We start from the raw sequence: 7147 nt of genomic DNA on the forward strand, positions 1-7147 counted from the left end.
TTGGCTGAGGCAGAAAACGGAAATCGGAGCACATTTTTTATGTCTCGCAAAGCTAAAAAATTGCATGCGAAATTATTGAAAAGACAAAAAAATGCTTCTTTGCAAAATCCTTTGACTTTAGCAGGGTCCGACAGGGCTGGCAATAATAAAGTAAAAAACAAAAAGTCTATGACAATGGAAAAACAGCAAGTAAAAAATCAACAACAACAAAAAAATAAAATAATAAGAGCGCTTCTAAGGATGACAATAATATCGATATAACGCAACTTAATATCGAAAATCAAGCTGTATTGGGTATAAATGACAATGTGCCTCCAAACATTGTTCCCTTAAGTGCAGGCGCGAATAGAAAAAAAAAAGCTCAGACGAGCCATCAAACATAAAAATATAATCGACGAAAATGTGCTTTCATCACCTATTCTCATACAAACGCAGCTACAGCGTTTTTTTGAAAAAATGTACAAAAAAATAACTTCCTTAGTCCAAAAACCACAAAATGTAGCAGACATCAGTGCCAACTGCTCTGTTGCAAACACTTTAGTAAATCGTGGCGTCCATAACCAAATAAGTCAAGATGAGCACGAAGTTGCAGGTTCTCAGGAACAAGATCCTATTCACTCACAAGTTATGCAGGGAGGCCCAGATGCACATCAGAAATTGCAGTCTATACCTCCCTCTGCATCCGTTGATGGAGAGTGTGCGGATAAATGGTCTTTCTATAATACTTTGGGGCCCGAAATGAAACTGGTAATGGGTTGGACGTTGGATCCAACGAAAGTAGATAAACCTAACTTAAATCGAGCATCTTTGATGAAAGTATTCCATCAAATACCTGCATTGCGCAACTTAGTGTCTAACGACATTGATTGGATTCGCTTACCGTATGTATTGAATGGTCGAATGTTATGGAAATATCAAAACACTATCATTGCTGCCCTAATATGGAAACATTCAAAAGATTTTCAATTGCTCGGGTATGAGTTATCTATGTACAATTCATTGGAAAATGCTACACTCTTTGTAGATTATCAGCCCTCACCATCACACAACAATAATCTCATTGAAGATCATGATAACCAGTTTGCAACCCTGCATGAGAAAATCAGAATACAATCTGAATCTGTCGCACAAATTGCTACAAGCCTGGCATGGCTTGAACCTCTTATGAAAACCCTAATAGGTGATATGCCAGCCAAAGAAAAACAATAAAACAACATAGTGGTTATACATTCTTGGAATTGCTGTGGTTTCAACAATCTTGAGCAATGGTTTCAGAATATTTCACATGCACAGCTACCAGCAATAATTATATTGCAGGAAACCATGGCAACTCAAGACATTTATTTAGAAAGATATGTAGCCTTTTGTTCGCGTGCGGTAAGAGATATACAAGGCCGTCCATCTGGTGGTCTTGCTATCCTTGTGAGACATTTATATGATACCAAGTTGTTGCAATTCTATTCATCTTCAGACATATTGGTTGTGGAAGTGTCATCGAATGCTCAAGTGCTCTTTCAGTTGATCATTATTGCACTGTATTGGAATCCAGCGATCATAACTCTAGACGCGTTTATTGAAAAAGTGAACTCTGTATTTTTTACAAGTTGCAATCGACGCTCCGAATGCACAAATCATCATAGGTGGTGACTTTAATTCAAATCTTAATTCAAAAACGGGAAAAGCAGATACAGTGACAAATACGTATGAAATATTGGATTTTGAAAGGGGCAAATATGGAGGAATTTCTTGAATAAATGGGAATTGTAGTACCCTTTGTACAAAGCGAGCATGTTTATAAGTGGTCTCGTGGAACGAAAAGATCAACAATAGACTTTTTGGTAATTTCGGACGCTTTAATAGGATTTACAACAAATTGTAACATCATACAATCACATCTAGGTGATCACTGCATATTGGAGTGTCTTTTAGATTGCAACTTACCGATGTTTGAAGCTAAGTCTGCATTGTCCTTGTTGGAGACAGATCGGAAAGCCCTCTCCATCAGGTGGGATGCTCGCCTATACAGGCAGCTAAATTATCTGGTTAACAGAGACACTGTAAAAATAAATATCGAAACGATGTCCAGGTGCGATCTCATCGCATGGGAAAGGAAGAACGAGGGCATGATACGTGGTCATCTTGATACCTTGGTAAAGGAACGCTCAATGGTCAAACAGCTTGCTTGTAAGAGCAGTTATAACGCAGAAATTGCATTGAGGAAGAAACAAAAAAACAATGAAATCTGTAAATTGATGAAATTATCTAATGAAACAGAGGGTTATGCAAATCAGAAAAAAAGTCATCACAAGCTATAGAAATGATGTCAAACAGTTGAAGATTGGCATATTTATAGAAAACAATCAAAAAATGATTTTGAACTTAATCGGGAAAAACTCCAGGGAAATTTGGGCAACACTGAAAGATCCTCTTTTAAAAGGTAAGCCGGATTTATGCTCGGCAGTAAGTGGGGAAGTCTGGAGCATAATCTATAAGACCAAGTATGCCTTGCCACAGAAATTTAGTGAGTTACTGACTCTAGACTTGGCTACGCTCCTTCCCTCTAAATGTCCTTGGGATTTGAATGATATTATTTCAATAATAGTGAAGCTAAAACCCTCTAAAGCTGCTGGGCCTGATGGCATTCCACCGTGTGTCATAAAGGATGACCCGAACTTATGGGTAAAAATCATATTAAGGAGGTTGGAATGTGTATTTAAATCAAAGAAAGTGCCCAAGAAGTGGTTAACCGCGATTATAATTCCACTACATAAAAAGGGTCCACTGAATGATCCCATTAATTTTAGACCCATAGCGCTAATTGATATTTCTGCAAAGATCTTTGCTGCGTTAATATTAAAAGATCTTAAAGCTTTCATTATAAAACACAAAATTCTTTCACAGTTTCAAACCGGGTTTCGTAAAGGCATGGGCACACAGTTGAATGCAACATTGTTGGCTCATTTACTGAAATCCACTAGGAAGAAAGGACATGGTCCTATCTATATGGCCCTAGTTGATATATCCGGGGCATTTGATTATGTAATCAGACAATCATTATGGCAAAGGATGCAAGATTTCTAATTCCACCTTACCTAATAGCAATGATCATAATGTTACATTCTGACACAAATTACAGGATCAAGATCGACAAGGAAGGCTCTCTAACACCTCCTATTCCAACATATGTAGGTGTAAAGCAAAGCTGTAACCTTGCAGCCACACTGTTTAATCTGTATTTATCCGAGATAGCTACAATTTGGTCCACGTGTAACACCTTTTCGATCAAATTAGGGGACCTCAATTTGGATTGGTTGGCATTTGCGGACGACTTGATAATGTTTGACCTAACGCCTTTTGGGCTGCAAAACAAATTAGAATGTCTTGTAGAATTCTGTGAAAATCGCAATCTCCAGCTGAACCCAAAAAAATCACATATCTTGGTGTTTACAAACAAGCGAAAGATCGTAAGATATCAATGGAAAATAAAGGGACTGCCGATCCCTCGGGCGTTGGGTATGATTTATCTGGGGTATAATATGAATAACTCTGATTCGATCAATAAATGGCAAGTAGAAATTTCAATCAAAGCTATGCGTCTGATTGCACAAATGAAACTGATTTACTCAAGGATCTGCAACTTTTCTATGATTCCCTTGATCGACTTTTACAAGCTCAAAGTAGAAGCAATTATTATATATGGTTTAGATTTGTGTTACTTGGAAATTGGTCCCATGCTAAATAAAATTCAAGGGAAAATATGGAAGAAAGTATTACACTTGCCTATGTCACTCTCAAATTCGCTCATTATACACGAACTGGGACTGACATCCTTGGCTACCAAATACCTATGGCGTAAGCTTGCCTCCCATGCAAAAATGTTAGACCCATTGTCGAATTCCCTCTATGAAGATCTTGGAAACATGTTAAAAAAGGGTGTCCCAACGTTTGTAGCTGAGGCAGGAAAAGGGTGTGACAAAAAGCTTGTATTATTAGCCATGGAAAGGGAATATCTAATAAAACGTCCTCAAGTTGTAAAGGTTAAGTTAATACAATATGATTGGGCAGTGAAATCAGACAAAATTGGGTCATATACCCTATTTAAAGAGTACGCACAATTTCAACACAAACAGTCACCCCTATTGCCATATTTGAGACAGTGCCCTGGTCACAAGATTCGTTCTCTCTATATGAGGTTTAAATTCAATCTCTTTCCAACATTAGAGCGTACTGAGAAATGGTCTAACTGTGTATCTTTAGAAGATGAAGGCTGCAGATTTTGCAAAAATCGCCCAAAAGAAACTCTGAAACATCTTGTTATATATTGTGTTTTCTTTACAAAAGCACGGCAAACTAACCTGTTGAAATATTACAACGAAATATCAGTTTATCAATGTGAAATGCTTTGGATACAATGTATGTGGCGTCACAATGCCTTTGATCAAAGATTTAGCACAATTGTTATATGTCATTGAAAAGAACTTAAAGTGTATGGAATTCCGCTTAGATAGATCGGCGGATGAGCTTTCAGATATAACGGCTGACGAGTTGGTAGTGCATTCAGCATAAGTTTGAAAATGTAACACCTATATCTATCCTGATGAAAAATTATTGATTTTAATTTATCTACACATCTCATACTCTATTGGAGGAGGAGATAATGCGTGGGTATTTATAAGTTATGTCTATCATAGTATTTAAACTGCGAATATGGTTTTGCGTAAAAAACCGCTGTGAGAGATCATTTTGTATCGAGTAATTGGTTTCTATGGTATCATGTTGTTTTAAAAAGATAGTAACGTTATAAAGTAATATAATTGTTGTAAAGATAATTTTGTATCGAAAAACAACAATAAACTTTTAATAATAATAGCTAAAAGCTCCTTCTCAAGCACCAAGTAATTTATTTCCGAAGGGTTGAAGGTTTTGGATAAATATGCCACTGGTCTTTCCTCGCCTTCATCCGAACTTTGTAGAAGAACGGCCCCTAATGCATGGTGGGAGGCATCCGTTTCTACGATGAATTGTCGAGACTGGTCTGGAGTCAATAATACGGACGCCGATGTGAATACATTTTTCAGGTTTTCAAAGGCTTCTTGGGCTTGATTATCCCATGCAAATACCACTCCCTTCTTTAGTAGCTTGGTGATGGGAAGGATGATCTCGGAGAAATTAGGAATGAATTTCCGATACAACATTTCCTTGGCTTCACGAATTTCTATGTCCTTGCTATTGGTCGGAGAAGGCCAGTCCAATACCGCAGAAACCTTCTTGGGATCCATGGAGATTCCTTGTGCAGACAGTACAAATCCTAAATAGGTAACACTATCTTGATGCAAGGCACACCTCTCAGCTTTGCAATACAAGAGGTTGGACTGTAGGCGATCTAGAACTATGTTAACATGACGAATATGTTCTTCCTTGTTTGAGGAAAAGAACAGGATATCGTCCAGATATATGACAACAAAATGAAGGAGGATGTCAGCAAACAAATGATCCATGAAGCGCTGGAATACAGCAGGAGCATTAACAAGGCCGAAGGACATAACTCGATATTCATAATGGCTAAACGGTGTCCGAAAGGCTGTTTTCCACTCGTCTCCCGGGGCTATCCGTATCAAATGGTACGCTCCTCAGAGATCCAGCTTTGTGTAGACAGAAGCCCCCTGAACTGCTTCAAGTATGTCTGTTATTAATGGCATCGGATATTTATCGGGCACAGTGATCTTATTAAGGCCACGAAAGTCAATGCAGGGTCTAAGTTCTTCTTATTCTTTCTTTGGAATAAAAAATAGTGAGGCTCCTGCCGGAGATTTGGATTCTGTTATGAGTCCATTCTGGATGTTGGCATGTAGGTATTCTTTGAGGGCCTTCTTTTCTCGCAGAGAAAGTACATACATGCGTCCAAATGGTAGAGGAGTGTCAGGTAATAAGTCTATATGGCAGTCATCTCTCCGAGGAAGACCTAAAATAACTGGGAAGTGGGCGGTCTTGATCGATCGAACACTATAGACTCTCTGTGGGAAGCGATCATGTAGGTGACTGGTCTGGTCTGTTCACCCATGGGTCCCGAGCTTAAAGGATTACCATCTATCCCTTGAATAGAAGTGGTTGAAGATTAAGTCTCTCTAGCTATACCTCTTTCCGCAGCCCACTGATCGTCCAAAAAGTTCCCTGCTGCCCCGCAATCAACCAAAGCAGGTATACCCTTAATGTCCTGTCTGGTAACAATATGGTCAGGAAGAGAACTACCATAGTCTGGTTATCAGAGGTTGGTTCTAAAGATAATCCAAATTTTTGTGGGGAATCCAGTGTCTGTAATCCTGCCATCTTCCCCTTTACGACAGGACCTTGGTGTTTCCCTGCACCGAGATCGGTGCACGACGAGGTGGGACTAAGGGGCAATCACGTAGAATGTGTGAAGAGGACCCACAATACATGCATAGGCCAAGGGTCTTTCGTCTTTCTCTCTCAACACCAGAAAGAGGGCCTCGAACCGATCCGATTTGCATCGGTTCGTCCCCTGATGAAGGCTTGTTATTAGGAGGATGATATTCTGGCATTGACCTGACACTCTTTCCCTTCCTCTTTTCATAAGAGCGTTCGCGCAGACGATAGTCTATCTGCATCGTGAGCGTAATCATATCTGCCAGATTGGCCGGGCGAGGAACTTTAGCAACTTCGTCTTTAAGATCCTCAGACAGTCCTCGACGGAAGAGCGTGAGAAGACCATCATCGGGCCATCCCGTCTCGGCAGATAATTGTTTAAATTGAGTGATTTAGGACATAAGGTCTTTAGATCCCTGTTTTAAATCAAGTAGTCTTTCCTGAGTGGTAACCGTGACTTCTTGTCGGCTAAACATTGACTTTAGACTATTAGTAAAGGCTGGATAAGAATCGAGAATGGCATTGCCAGAGGTGACCAACGGGGTAGCCCAGGCTAATGCAGGACCGGTCAAGTGAGAGATTAAGAACCCCACCTTGTCTTTCTCAGTGGGGAAAAAACCGAGACTTGAAGGTAAACTGGACGGTACAGCTATCCAGAAATTCCTTCAACTTGTGGGGATCCCGATCAAATTTACCCATTTGCAAAGTGGCTGGAGGGGTCTCGGAGAAAGCTCTAGCGAGCTGTTGCTTAAGTTGGGCATTG

The sequence above is a fragment of the Ambystoma mexicanum genome, chromosome 10 (genome assembly GCF_040938575.1).
Source record: "Ambystoma mexicanum isolate Mex_15411 chromosome 10, UKY_AmexF1_1, whole genome shotgun sequence".
NCBI lineage: Eukaryota > Metazoa > Chordata > Amphibia > Caudata > Ambystomatidae > Ambystoma > Ambystoma mexicanum.